We start from the raw sequence: 14,251 nt of genomic DNA on the forward strand, positions 1-14,251 counted from the left end.
TTATTTTATTCAATCCATTGGGATTTTAAGTTTTAATAAATATACCAATTTACATAGAAGTGGTTTTACTTCTTGTTAGAGTTTTTTAACTATATGGTATACAGCCAACCTAGGGAACTTCCCTTCTAGTTTATATATTAATTTATAGTCTCTTAACTTTTTCATACTGCTTTAAAATGTTGTTAACCTCATTAAAACAACCTAATAATTGTCCACACTGCATAGTTAATTTGAAAACAAACACTAAACAAATAAAAAATAAGAAATCTCTTTACTAATCAATATTAAAATTAAAGTGTAAACACAACTCGATTAAACAAATTCCAACACTGACACTCTAACACTCTAACTTTTTTTATTTGCTTACACGTTAGCGTGTACCTAGACACAGCGTTATATTTAGGTATATTCTTCTTCTCCTTCTTTAGTTTATTGGCCCCCACCTACTTGGGTATTTGGCCAGCTCGTCGTCGGGGAATAAAGGAAAAATATTTATATTCTAATGACATTTATGGTATGTCGTTGTAATAATATATACCAGTTTGTTGAGATTGGAGTTTACAGTTTTTGAAGGATAGGAAAGAAGGTTTACTATTGAAAATAAAACCATTTTGTAAAAGTACAAATTTTCTATGAATAGTTCAAACGATCAAAAACACTTTTAACGTCACATAACTGTATATTTTACTGATGTTTATAATGTCTAATTAAAAATTACCAGAGAACGGCAGTTCTCGCCAGTGGCGCACACCTACACCCCCACACGCGACACTATTTATATACACGAAATTTTCGATTTTCTAAATCTGACTGAATTGAAAATTGGGCCAACTCCCATCTTAAAGTTCAGGAAAAGACTCACCCATTCACATGTCAACCATCCATTTTGGTCCAAGGGTGTGGATTTTACGGCCCTTCCTATTTAGGGTCTCTTTTTCGTTCTCGTCCCCAAAACTCCCAAAAACTTCGAAAATTTAACTCCGACCTTTGCGGCTTCTAATAGAAGCGATCACTACCTTTCAAACGCATGTCTAATTTTGAAAATCGGTTATACCGTTCAAAAGTTACCGAGCTCAGAAATATGAGTCAATTTTTATTTAAAAAAGGGAAAATGTTTGTGGATATAATAATAGGTATGTATGTATGTATGTGTGTGGAAAAGTTAAACCGATCTGAATTTTTGCTGTGTGTGAAGAGGGGGGTGAGGGCCGATTCAGAACCGGTGTAGTTTGTGAGTTTTGACTACCCATAAGTTAGCTATATATCTTCGGTTCAGGAAGGACAGAAGAACAGTAAATACACCAAATTAATAGCGTTGAGTTAAGCTTTCAAATGGTGTCTAAGCTGTCAGGATCAGACATACACACGGCTCAGTATAGCCGAAAAACTGAAAAACTAAACTTTGAAAATTTTGGTTTTTCGACAATTACTCAAAATTTCAACCTACGAATTACGCCAATAACTGAGCGTTTGTAGAAGGACTGTAGACGAATCTGAAGGTGTATACCTCATATCCGGGAAAATTCGAATTTTTAAATTATAGGCTTCATAAGTATGATCAAATCTATTTCTTATGGGAAAAACGGTTTTTCAAGCTCAATAATTCCTGTAATAGCTTCAGTTATCATACTTGACCTTAGATGCATAAGATACAACTTGTCAATACGTTTCAAACTCATGTTTAGTGAACCAAATCGGTTAAGCCGTTTAGAAGTTATTAAGCTACAAAAGTATAATCCAATTAACGATTATTCCCTAAATGGTTTATGTAGTTGTAGTGGTTACGACGCTAATTTGATCTGGCAACGGGCAATCCGAGTTCATTTACCGGCCATCCCAATATTTTTTCAATCTATTTCGAATAGAAAAAAAATCTAGTGTACATTCGATGGACACTAGATCATTTGGTAGATAATGCGACAAAGGCGACCATTTATAAAGCTTAACGTGCAATCGAGAAACATTGCATTCAACTTTATACGTTTAATTAATAAATAACTTTGAAAAACTCCTGATACAATAATAAAAAACCGCTAAACTCCGTAAAAATGAGTGGCGCATACAATATTCCAGCTACAAAAGATCTGATATGAATATTACGTGGCGCGAAAATGTATTTTCATTTTGATGCAAAACAAAATTCTAGTTTTATTTTAAAAGATTTTTTCATAATATTTCCTAAATTTGAAGTAAAAGAGTTTCAAAATTCAAACTGTATCAAAGTTACTCTTTTGTTGCGCGTTTTACTTCAAATTGGGCAAATATTATGAAAAATTCTTTTAAAATAAAACTAGAATTTTTTTTTGCATCAAAATGAAAATACATTTTCGCTCCACGTAATATTCATATCAGATCTTTTGTAGCTGGAATATTGTATGCGCCACTCATTTTTCCGGCGTGTAGCGGTTTTTTATTCTTGTTGTATATACAATTGGTGTAGAATGTAAACATACAACGGCGTGACGTCACGACGAGTTTTGGGGTGGCTGGTATAAGTTGAATTTTTAGTCGTCTTTAGGGGCCAAACGAAAAACAAACAAAACTTTTTTATCTTTGATCCAGGTTCTAAATTATGTTCTGTTGTGATTTATAACATTTTTTTCGAATTTAAAATTTTATGTAAGTTCCCTATTAAGTGTGTTCATTTTTTCGTAAAACGTATGTTCCGTACGTTATAGTAGTAGAATTCCTTTGATATTTTAAATAGAAAATATTATATCATATTTTCTGTACCCTTTACCAAAAGCGTACTGTACTAAAAGATTTATCGTAAAGTTTTTCTCAAAAAATACGGCTGAGTTGATATGTATTTTGCATGTTTAGATCTATTTTCCGCAGTTCTCTTCTACTACACTGACTCTTTTGAGCTATTCAAAAACAGTTACACATTTATATACAGACTGAAAAAGGTAAAATACCTCTTTATTTTCCCATTTCGAATTCTGTAAGGACAACGGCTTGTGTCGCACTGGCAGCCTAACTCAATTTCGTACTTTATTTTCCCTCCTCAGAGATAAGAAGGGGAACTTTTCTCCACGATCCACGGATTTGTTAAGGGTGTGAGGCGAAGAGTGTGAAACGGTCTATTTATTTGTGAAATTTACCACTCGGGACCCAACGAACCCTTGGGATATGCTACATGAATCTTATTATTATTTGATGAGGATATGGTAATTTTGCTCATGAAAATAGTTTATGTAGATGTCGGGTGAAATTTTCATTGCTATTGAACTTTATTCGAACTAATAATACAATTTAAATTTGCTTTATATACTTACAATATTAAATACGCTAGATCTTGACATTTTCCTAAAATATTAAAGATTTAGTACAAATAATTAGATTTTTCAAAATAAAACATGATATAAGCACCAACTTAAAAACATATATTTTCTAAATAAGGCTGACCTAAGACACATCATGTTTTAAAAATGAAACTCAACACGGTATCATAAAGACCAAAATGTTTCTAAAGCCTCACAAAGCTTTTCAAATTGGGGATGGGGTAACCAAGGTGATAAAGCTTTGGAAACAATATCATACTTGCTGATCGGATTACAGTGTGGCGAACTACAAAGGCTACTTCATAGAAGTAGTACCTACCAAGTTCTTCTAGAAATTCACAATTGTTGCGTGATGAGATCGAGCGATCATCTACTAGAAAAAAATTTGGACTTTGGACCAAACTGACAAGCAAACAATCGGACGAATATAGCCGGACTCAAACGACTCGTGTACTTCGCAAGTACAGAATTATTCGCATACTTGGAAAGTATACGAGTGTGCGATTGCAATGACAAACAGGGCACTCACACGACGTGTACAATGTACAAGTACGCGAGCGTAAACATTTGGCTTAACGACCTTGACAAATGAATCAGTGGTATTGATTACTAATAAATAGACGAGGACATTTATGAAAAAATAAATCGATATTTAAATACAGCACCTAGAAAGTTACAACTTTCTTCATTGTGTTCAGGATGACACCAGTAAAAAGTCAACAATAGAAACATGGCTCGAAATGCATAGTTGCATTTTAAAGTGCATGATATGCATCCAAAAAGTGCACAAACATGTCAAAATAAGTGTACTTGAGGACGAATACGCCATCAGAACTGACCATCGGGGCACCTGGTGTCCAGGTTCACTGCTAAGGTACGTCATCTAAAGTTTAGAGGGTTTTCGTCACTAAATTTATGCAAACATATTACTCGGGAGTTTTTGGGGTAGCTGAGCAAAAATACGCCATCAAAACCGACCCCCCGTTGCACCTGATGCCCAAAAACCCTCCAAACTCCTGAAAATAACATGCCTTAGCATTGTGTACCAGGTGGTCGGTTCTGATGGCGTATTCGTATTCAGCGACCCCAAAAACCGCAAAAAAATGTTATAAAAGATAGAAAGTTATAGTAATATAGTAAATAAATGTAAATGTGAAGAATAAAGGAAAGGTCGGTACAATATTTTATTTGTTAAAGATCATTTAAATTATCTAAATAATTGAGTATCATGTACAGGCAAGCTAATGTTCATTTGCATTGCATATTTACAGAACAGAAGGAAAAAAAGGATAAAAAGAGAAAAAGCAGAATATAAAAAAATAAAATTATTGGATTTAAAAATAAAACTAATAGGCCTGGATCCCGCGCACCAAAAAAAGTTTATTAATAGCAAGCTGAAAATTTGGTAATAGCTTAATGGTGTCTAGTCGGACAAACTTTGATGTACTGGAACAGGGGAACTTTTAATTATTGTGGAACAGTTTAAAAATTTGGAAAGTCAGATTACGAAAACATCCATGTATTTTGTCAGACAGAACATCCAATTGATTTATTACCCTTTCATTAAACTCTCATGCAAAATCAGACTGCTATGACTAACCAACATGATTCCTGTCATTTGACATGTTCTTCGTGTTCCACTCATTAAAATGCCCAGTTGGTGATAAACACCAAACACCAGTCTGATATTTGCATGAAATGGTAACAAATCAATTGAAAGTTCTGTCTGACAAAATATGTGGAACGTTTTCATAGTCTCGACGTTCCAAATTTTTAACCTGTTCCAGAATTAGAACTTCCAGTGTTCCCATACATCAAAGTTTGTCCAACTAGACTCCGTTAAGCTGTTAACAAATTTTCAGCTGGCTATTAATCAACTTTTTTTGGTACGTGGGATCCAGATATATAGAAAAATGGGATAAACTACAATAAATAAAAAGTTTAACACATTCATTTTGCTTTTATTAATAAATATATTTACAATCTACCACTGTTCATTTATTAACACTTATTATTTAGTGTTATATTGTTTTCTGAAATATTTTTATTATTTTTTATCGGTTGTAATTATTCATCGTTTGCTTCATCTTCAGTTTTATTCACAGGAAAATTGTCATCCATATCAATGTCAGTATTATGAAGCACTCTAGTTGCAACAATCACAGTCATGTTGTCTAATTGTAGTCTCATTTCTAAGCCGAGTATAGGAAATCTTCATTTCCACAATCCATATTGCTGTTCTACTACATTCCTTGTTCGTCATTGTCACCAACCAATACGTAATGGCCAAAGATACCACTTTCAAAATTCAGGGGCTAGTGTCACACAAACATAACTACATTCAACTTCTTATTTAAGATTCACACGAACGTATGTCCACCTGCTTTAGTTCTGATTTGCACATGCATATACTTAGGTACATATAACGTTCAGTTACCGTAACCCTAATATTTCTGTAGACGAAAATAAAACAAAATGTTTGTGTGATTCTAAGCCCCTGAATTATGCTTCAGCCTACTATTATTAAAATTGTCTTATTTGATGGCCACAGTACAACAATATCTCTAATTTTAAATTTTGCATTACTGACTGGACATTCACATTCAATGCAAAAAATGATTTTCTGGACCTGAAAATTTCTGCATCCTGAACACCTGCAGAATCTATTTTAATTAAAGTATAACCCATTGCACTCATTATTCTAGGGAATACAGCAATCTTGTAAGAATCTTCAACAGCTTTCCACCTCTTGATGATTCTTGCAATTGTAAAGGATACTATTTTTATAATTCTACTTGCTGAACCTCTGGACACTGCCTTAAAATCAGCTACATTTAATTGCATACAATCCAACAGAATTTGTTGCATGGGAGTAATGTATCCACCTCTAAAATAAATAAACAGCATTGTTTTTACTTAATATCAACAAATTTTTAGTCACTTACCTAATAGTGAAAGTTATTTGGTTTTCTATTTAAGAAGGCACAAAACTGTTTGTTTATCATCATAATAATATTATTATTGTTCAAAACAGTTTGTTCTTAATCTGTTCTGGTTCATTTTTGGTCTTCTGAATACAATAAATTTCTTGAACTAGACATTTAAAAATTATACATAATTGTGCTTTTAAAGTACAATTAATTAATCCTAGTAATAATATAATATATTATTATTGACTGTTAAGTTAACCTTAAAAGTTAAATACAAAAACAACAAAACATGAAAACAAATACATACTATGAAAACAACTGTTTTCTTTTCAACTCAACAAAATAGGTTATGTACCCTTTAAAGGAGAGCAAGTCTCTAGGTGGTGTATTTAAAAATCGATTTATTCCGGTGTTTTTAGTGCTAAATGCACTGGTCTAAATGAATAGTCGCAGTAAATGCCAATTATTTATACATTTCGTTTGACCGCCTCTGCAAGTATAGACAAGTATGTACTTCGCAAGTGTGCGAATAATCGTGATCCCTTTGACTCGGGTCTTTTTTACCGACAACAGTTGGAAGACGAACGAGTGGCAACGAGTGACAAATAATTGTACGAGTAACCCACTCAGACGACATGGCAAGTTGCCGCAAGTGACGATTATTCGCCAAGTACACGAGTCGTTTGAGTCCGGCTTTACATAAGTAAAGGTAATGGATTTTGAGAAGAGCTATGACCTTGATTATTTCATTCATAGGAGATTCTGACCAATAGAAAGCTACAGAAATAAAAATTAAAGTGATTATTTTTTAATGATTTTAACATCCAATCGTATAGTAAGATATTTGATCACGTGTTTAATTCTGTCCAATCAGATTAAAATTATACTGAGAATTATTTACTGTAGAAAATTACCGATAGAATTTTTTTAAGTAGATTGTTTCTGTTTAATGGCAACCAGTTTCCTAGTTTTGACAACTGTCACATTTAAGAAAATATCCATTATATACATTAAAAAATAATCTTACGAATATCACACGACAGTAAGAATAAATAAGAAAATAATGCTTCATTTTTACTCAAATTTGTTGTCATTGGGCAGTAGCCACTCGAGCCCTGCGGGCTCTCGTGTCTATTGCCAGACAACAAATTTTTGAAAAACTGTCACATTATTTTCAATTTATTCTCACTCTCTTGTTATATTATACCCGATAATTTTTGATAATATCCCGTCGTCAAGTATATTACGTCAGATGCCCTTCGTTGCTACGAAAAAATACATTCAGTGACATTAATGACAATTAATGTTTTAAAAATTATAAAAGTGATGACTTTCAACCGTTAAATATGTACCTATAATAACTGTGTGTTTAATGGTACTAATTTGTACTTACATAAATAAATTACAATAAAATTTGGTTTTGAAGTATTTTGAACAGTTTTATTCATGAAATAACCACAGCAAATTGCACTCGATCTCTAAAATTATTATCGAATTTTTGCCCTCGTGACACTTTGACATAATTTCACTCGGTAAGTGTCACTTGGGAAAAATTCGATAATTTTAGAGCTCTTGTGCAATTACTACTCAAAATTTCACATAAACTTGTGTACTAAATCGGCATAATTCATAGTTCTTGTCAAAATCCAATACCTTAATAATACAACTAAATATTTTCGATTCTTAAATGTTGTAAAAGGCTTTAAAAAGTTTGAGTAAGAAAAGATTGGATAGTTATATTCTTTCTGACATTTTCAAGGTCATAGCTCTTCCCAAAATCCATTACCTATAGCTCAGAACACACCTTCAACGACCAGTCAGTACTTTTGCAACTGCAACAATTGGAGCCATATTTTGTTCGACGTATCTTCGAGCAAGCACTGTGAGAACTACAGGAACGTGTATTAGTCAACAACAGTGCGTCTAAATGACATTAGATATGCCGACAATGCAGTAGTTTTTTCAGATAGCTTGGTTGGTTTACAGACAATAATGTGCATATTAGATTTAATATAATAGGTCTGGATCCCGCATCAGAAAAAAAAGTTGATTAATAGCAAGCTGAAAATTTGTTAATAGCTTAACTGTGTCTAGTCGTACAAACTTTGATATATGGGAACACTGGAACTTCTTCTTCTTTATGTGCCGTCTTCTACCGAAGGTTGGCGACCATCAAACGATAGGTTTCTCTGTTTTGTGCCGCATGTATTATGTTCGCAGCTTCTGGTATTTGAAACCATTCTCTCAAGTTTCTCAGCCAGGATTTCTTCTTCCTGCCCAAACCTCTTCTACCTTCAATCTTGCCTTCGACGATAAGCTGTAGCAGACTGTACTTATCATTACGGAACACATGGCCCAGGTATGACGCTTTCCTCCTTTTAACAGTTGTTAACAATTCCAACTCTTTACCCATTCGTCTCAATACCTCTGTGTTGGTCACTCTGTCTGTCCAAGGAATTCTCAGTATGCGTCGATACAGCCACATTTCTAGAGCCGCTAACTTCTTTATAGTTGCTGCTGTTAACGTCCACCCTTCTACTCCGTAAAGTAGCGTAGAGAGTACATAGCATTTTGTGGCGCGCCATCGGAAGTTAACGCTTAGGTTGCGGTTGCTTAAGAGCTTTCTCATTTTTATGAATTTGGATCTTGCTATTTCAATTCGGATCCTAATCTCTACGTCTGGGTCCCACTTATCATTTACTGTATATCCCAGATATTTAAATCGGTGTACTCTTTCAATACGTTCGGCTTCAATATTCAGGTCGATATGTTGAATGTTCTTTTTACTGATCACCATAAATTTAGTTTTCTTTCTATTGATCTTCAGTCCAAATTGGTTGCCAGTTGTATTTACTCTATTTAGCATCATCTGTAAATCTTCGATGTTATCGGCTAGTATAACAGTATCATCTGCATATCGAAAATTACTTATTGGTACGCCATTAATCTTGATGCCCTCATTGTACTCTTCTAGTGCCTCTAGAAATATTTGTTCCGTGTACACGTTGAAAAGCAGTGGCGAAAGAATACAGCCCTGTCTAACCCCTCTAGAAATGGTTATGTTTTCACTCACCATATGTCCATTCTTTATGTGGGCTGTTTGATTCCAATATAGATTTTTTATAATCTGGATGTCCTTAGTGTCAAGTCCTGAAAGATGTAATAGTTCTATGAGTTTGTCATGTTTGATAGTATCAAATGCTTTCTCATAGTCGATAAAACAGGCGTAAACATCTTTCTGTTGATCCAGGCATTTTTGAATCAAGACTTGTATTGCAAATAGGGGCTCTCGAGTTCCAAAACCGCATCTAAAACCGAACTGTGTTTTACTTATGCTGTGTTCTAATTTTGCTCGTATTCTGGAATGGATAATACGCAAGAATACTTTAAGGGTATGACTCATTAAACTTATAAGGCGATATTCGCTACACGTCTTAGAATTGGATTTCTTGGGAAGGGGCACAAATGTAGATTTCAGCCAGTCCGATGGAATTTGACCAGTATCGTATATCTTATTGAACAGTTTCAATACTACATTCATGTTGTTCTCGTTAAAAACTTTTAAAAATTCGACTGGTATTTCATCGCATCCTGTTGCTTTCCCATCTTTCGTTTGATCTATAGCTTTTATCACCTCACTTTTCAATATTTTTGGTCCATTCAGATCAAGAGAGTTCGTAGAAATATGACGATAATCCGTAAACAAATCTTTTATGTAAATTGCCCAAGTCTGTAACTGTTCTTCTTTATCTACAATAAGTTTGTTGTTCTCGTCTATTAACTTACCAAACTGTTTTTTCTTGTAAGTATAAGAAAACTCCTTAATTTTTTTATGCATGTTATAACTATCGTGTCTTCGTTCTAGCTCTTCTATCTCTTGACATTTTTCTTGTAACCATTTCTCTTTGGATTCTTTTATCTTTCTGCTGACAGTTCTATCCAGTTCTTTATATTGTTCGGGATTATTCTTATTTTCCCTCCTTCTGTCCATGAGGTGTAATATTTCATCTGTCATCCATTCGTTCTTCGTCTTCCGCTCGTAGTCACCAATTACTTCTTTCGCACCGTTGCATATAGCGTCCCTTAAGTTGATCCAGTCTCTTTCAATATCATCCGTATTTGTTGTTAAAGCAACATTACTATTAATGCTATTTGTAAGCTTGACTTTTATCTCGGGATTTCTAAGTTTATCCATATCTAATCTTTTGTTATTCTGTTTCTGGATTAAGGTTTTTAGTCTGACTCGTAATTGGGCTACAAGAGGATTATGGTCAGAGTTTATATCAGCTCCAGGATATGTTTTGGCTGATATTATTGCGTTACGGAATCGTTTGTTGATTGTTATAAAGTCTATCTGATTTCTAACGATGTACCCAGACTTGTCCTGTGGTGACCTCCAAGTGTACAATCTTCTTAATGGTAACTTAAACCAAGTATTAGTGATAATTAAGTTTTTCTCCTGGCAAAACTGTATTAGTCGATCACCTCGTTCATTTCTTGTTCCCAACCCATACTTGCCAACTACATCACTGACTTCGCCTTTTCCTATTTTGGAGTTAAAATCTCCCATTACCATGGTTATGTCTTGTTTCTTTAGGTTTTTTATGATTTCGTCTAATTGTTCGTAAAACTCTTCAATTTCTTCATCAGTACTCTCAGATGTGGGAGCATAAACCTGAATTATATTTATGTCTAGAGGGTGCGCACTTATCTGGATCAACATGCAGCGTTCTGAATATGGAATAAAATTTTTTATATGTTTTCTGATTTTATTATTTACTATAACCGCTACTCCATGCCTATGGTTGACATCTTCTTCTCTGCTGCCTGAAAAAAATATTGTTGCATCCTCCTTCTCGCACTTACCATTACCTGGCCATCTTATTTCACTCATCCCCAGAATATCAATTTTGAGCCTCTTCATTTCATTAATTGCGTTGTTTAGTTTTCCAGTCTGATAAAGAGTTCTTACGTTCCATGTAGCTATCTTAATAGTATATTTTCTGACATTTTCATTTGTTTTATCCAGTCGCATATTTTCCACGCAAGGCCTGGTTCCCACCGTTGCGTGGCCGGTCTCTGATTTCACATCGTCCAGCCCGGAAACTCGACGACGCCGGTTGCTAATCGGGTCGCATGGCATATCATCTTTAAATCTCCTACTCGTCATGATGGTTTTACTAGTGATATATAATGTGGTAGTCATCCCGTGGCTTTCCACATCCTTATGCCGTTGACTACTTAATATTTCCTCCGCCTTCGAAGCCGATTTCTCAACTCCAGGACAAAAGAGTGTCCTACCACTTACCAACTCATCCGCCCGAAGCCGTTGGTCAGCAAGTGGCAGATCGCTTATACCGGCAATCACTCGGTATTGAGGAATTTAGGAACACTGGAACAGGGGAAGTTTTAATGGTGGAACCGGTTAAAAATTTGGAACGTCAGACTACGAAAACGTCAGGTGTATTTTGTCGGACAGAACTTCCAATTTATTTGTTGCCCTTTCATTAAACTCTCATGCAAAAAATCAGACTGGTGTTTATCACTAACTGGGCATTTTAATGAGTGGAACACGAAGAACATGTCAAATGACAGGAATCATGTTGGTTATTAACAGCAGTCTGATTTTTGCATGAGAGTTTAATGAAAGGGTAACAAATCAATTGGAAGTTCTGTCCGACAAAATACATCTGACGTTTTCGTAGTCTGACGTTCCAAATTTTTAACCTGTTCCATAATTAAAACTTCCCCTGTTCCAGTGTTCCCATATATCAAAGTTTGTTCGACTAGACACCCTTAAGCTATTATCAAATTTTCAGCTTGCTATTAATCAACTTTTTTTTGGTACGCGGGATCCAGACCTATAAGTAGACAATATGGACTGGATCTCGATACGAAAAAAAAACAAAGTACATAATACATGGTAGCCAGTCAGCGCGAAATACTAAATACACTGCTTTTGGTTGACCAATAATCAATTGATAACGTAAATATCTACATACCTTAGTACTAACATAAACAGCCAATGGGGGCCATACTACTGAAATAAAACAACGCATAGAGAAAGCAAGTTTCGTAAAGGTGAAATCTCTTTTCAGAAGTCACGATTTGCGTACTGGTACCAAAATTTCTATAATCCTATTTAACCTATAATTTAAATTCAATCACCAACCAAGTTTTCAAAAACTACATAAGGAAATTTTCAATACAAAAAATGAGATCCCTCTCTTTATAGTGATACTTAAATATTTGACGTAAGTTAAACATTGTAAAATTTTAAAACATTAAAGTAAAGACGATCATACGTATTTCGGCTTTACCTTAGCCTCATCGGAGCACCTGTGTAGAGGCATTGAACTGGAATCAAATATTTTCATCTCTTCGATGTAATTATTAAAATAATTACCAAAGATGCAACTAGCACCATCTATGAATAGTTAGTCAAAAGAGGCAGGAACTAAAATTCGAATTGTTTTCCTCTGCGCTTTTTAGATGAAAAACACAAAGCAGAACAGAGTGGTGAATTTGTCGAAAAGGGGATCGATAATTGCATCCACGACTTGAAAAAGTTTGAGTCCAGTTCAGTGCCTCTACACAGGTGCTCCGATGAGGCTAAGGTAAAGCCGAAACACGTATAAGCAGATAGTAGAGGCCCTGTTTTGTAATCAAATCTGAATCATCTTTACTTTCATTTTATCTGTATTCACTTTTGTGGGTATAAAAGGAACTAGTTCGCTAAAAATTGTTTTCACGGTGAACAACAAGTCGTGGATGCAATTATAGATCCCCTTGTCGACTAATTCACCACTCTTTTGCTTTGTATTTTCCATCTTAAAAAGCGCAGAGGAAAACAATTCGAATTTTAGTTCCTGCCTTTTTGACTAACTTTAAAAAAATTAGTTACTTATACCTTATACTAGACGTTTTATTGTAACATAGCTCTGAAGATGGTTTTGTAAGCCGAAAGCACTCGGTTAGGAATTAATAAATTTTACACACTTCAAAAATACGTTTCTTTTCCCATTCGTTCAGTTGTCATAGTAGTTCAGCTAAGTGCTTTCGGCATATCAAAATGCCATCATCAGAGCTTCGTCTTATAGGTATAAACACCTCATAGAAGATTGTTGACAAACAACATAATAAATTTAAAAATTGATTCAAGGCTAGGCCTCTGATTTTTGGTAAAAACCCTTAAAAATATTTAATATCACATCAATGTGCTTATAGACAATATGGCTACCACATTGTAACTTGGGTTTACAATGTGGTAGCGTGGGTAATAGTTAGAACGTGGTAGCCATATTGTCTATAAGCACATCGATGTGATATTCAATATTTTTAAGGGTTTTTACCCAAGATCAGAGGCCTAGCCCTGAATCAATTTTTAAATTTAATATGTTGTTTGTCAACAGTTGCCCTTCTGTGAGGTGTTATACCTATAAGACGAAGCTCTGATGATGGCATTTTGAGATGCCGAAAGTACTTAGCTGATTTTAATAAATACTTTACACATTAGCAGTTTTTGAAAACATACACCTGTTGTCGTTTTGACTTATAATATAGAAGTGTGCATAAGTCATACAGTCTTTTTCTATTTAAAAACATCTTTTCAATATTTTTTAATGCTCAAGCAGACATAGTAATTCGTTGTATGAGCCAAATCAACTGAAACAAGAAAAGTATAATTTGTGTCATATGTTCGCTTTATTAGCCTTACTATATTATAACTAAAGTCTAGACCAGTTAGAGGTTTTTTTTTTCTTGATTTCTTCATATATATCGCATTACGAGTTTAAGATCGAGGCGAGCCGCCCTTGGTGAAGGCGGCATTGCATGGCATCGGCGTTCGTCTGATGTTTGCCAGATTGTTTTGGCATCGAATCACGTTTGGGCCAATGTCGTCGACCCAAAGTCGGACATTTTTCAGGCGGTTTGAGGGCCTTATCGAATGTCAAACGACCGACGGCGGACGTCGCGAGCGTCGTTATCGGAAGACCGACATTCGAAACTGTAACTGCCATACCAGGGATCGTCATC

General features: G+C 34.7%; 1 protein-coding gene and 1 long non-coding RNA gene across 2 annotated transcripts in view; one reads left to right on the forward strand and one right to left on the reverse strand.

Moving 5' to 3' along the window:
• Nucleotides 1-14,251, forward strand: part of LOC114340589 (division abnormally delayed protein) — a 1,420,234-nt gene that overhangs the window by 626,247 nt on the left and 779,736 nt on the right. The gene's annotated exons all lie outside the window — the stretch shown is intronic.
• On the reverse strand, nucleotides 5,225-7,178 carry LOC126887940 (uncharacterized). The gene is made up of 2 exons (XR_007699305.1): nucleotides 6,230-7,178; nucleotides 5,225-6,171 (listed from the first exon to the last, which is right to left on the reverse strand). It is a non-coding gene; the product is annotated as an uncharacterized LOC126887940 (long non-coding RNA).

The sequence above is a fragment of the Diabrotica virgifera genome, chromosome 7 (genome assembly GCF_917563875.1).
Source record: "Diabrotica virgifera virgifera chromosome 7, PGI_DIABVI_V3a".
NCBI lineage: Eukaryota > Metazoa > Arthropoda > Insecta > Coleoptera > Chrysomelidae > Diabrotica > Diabrotica virgifera.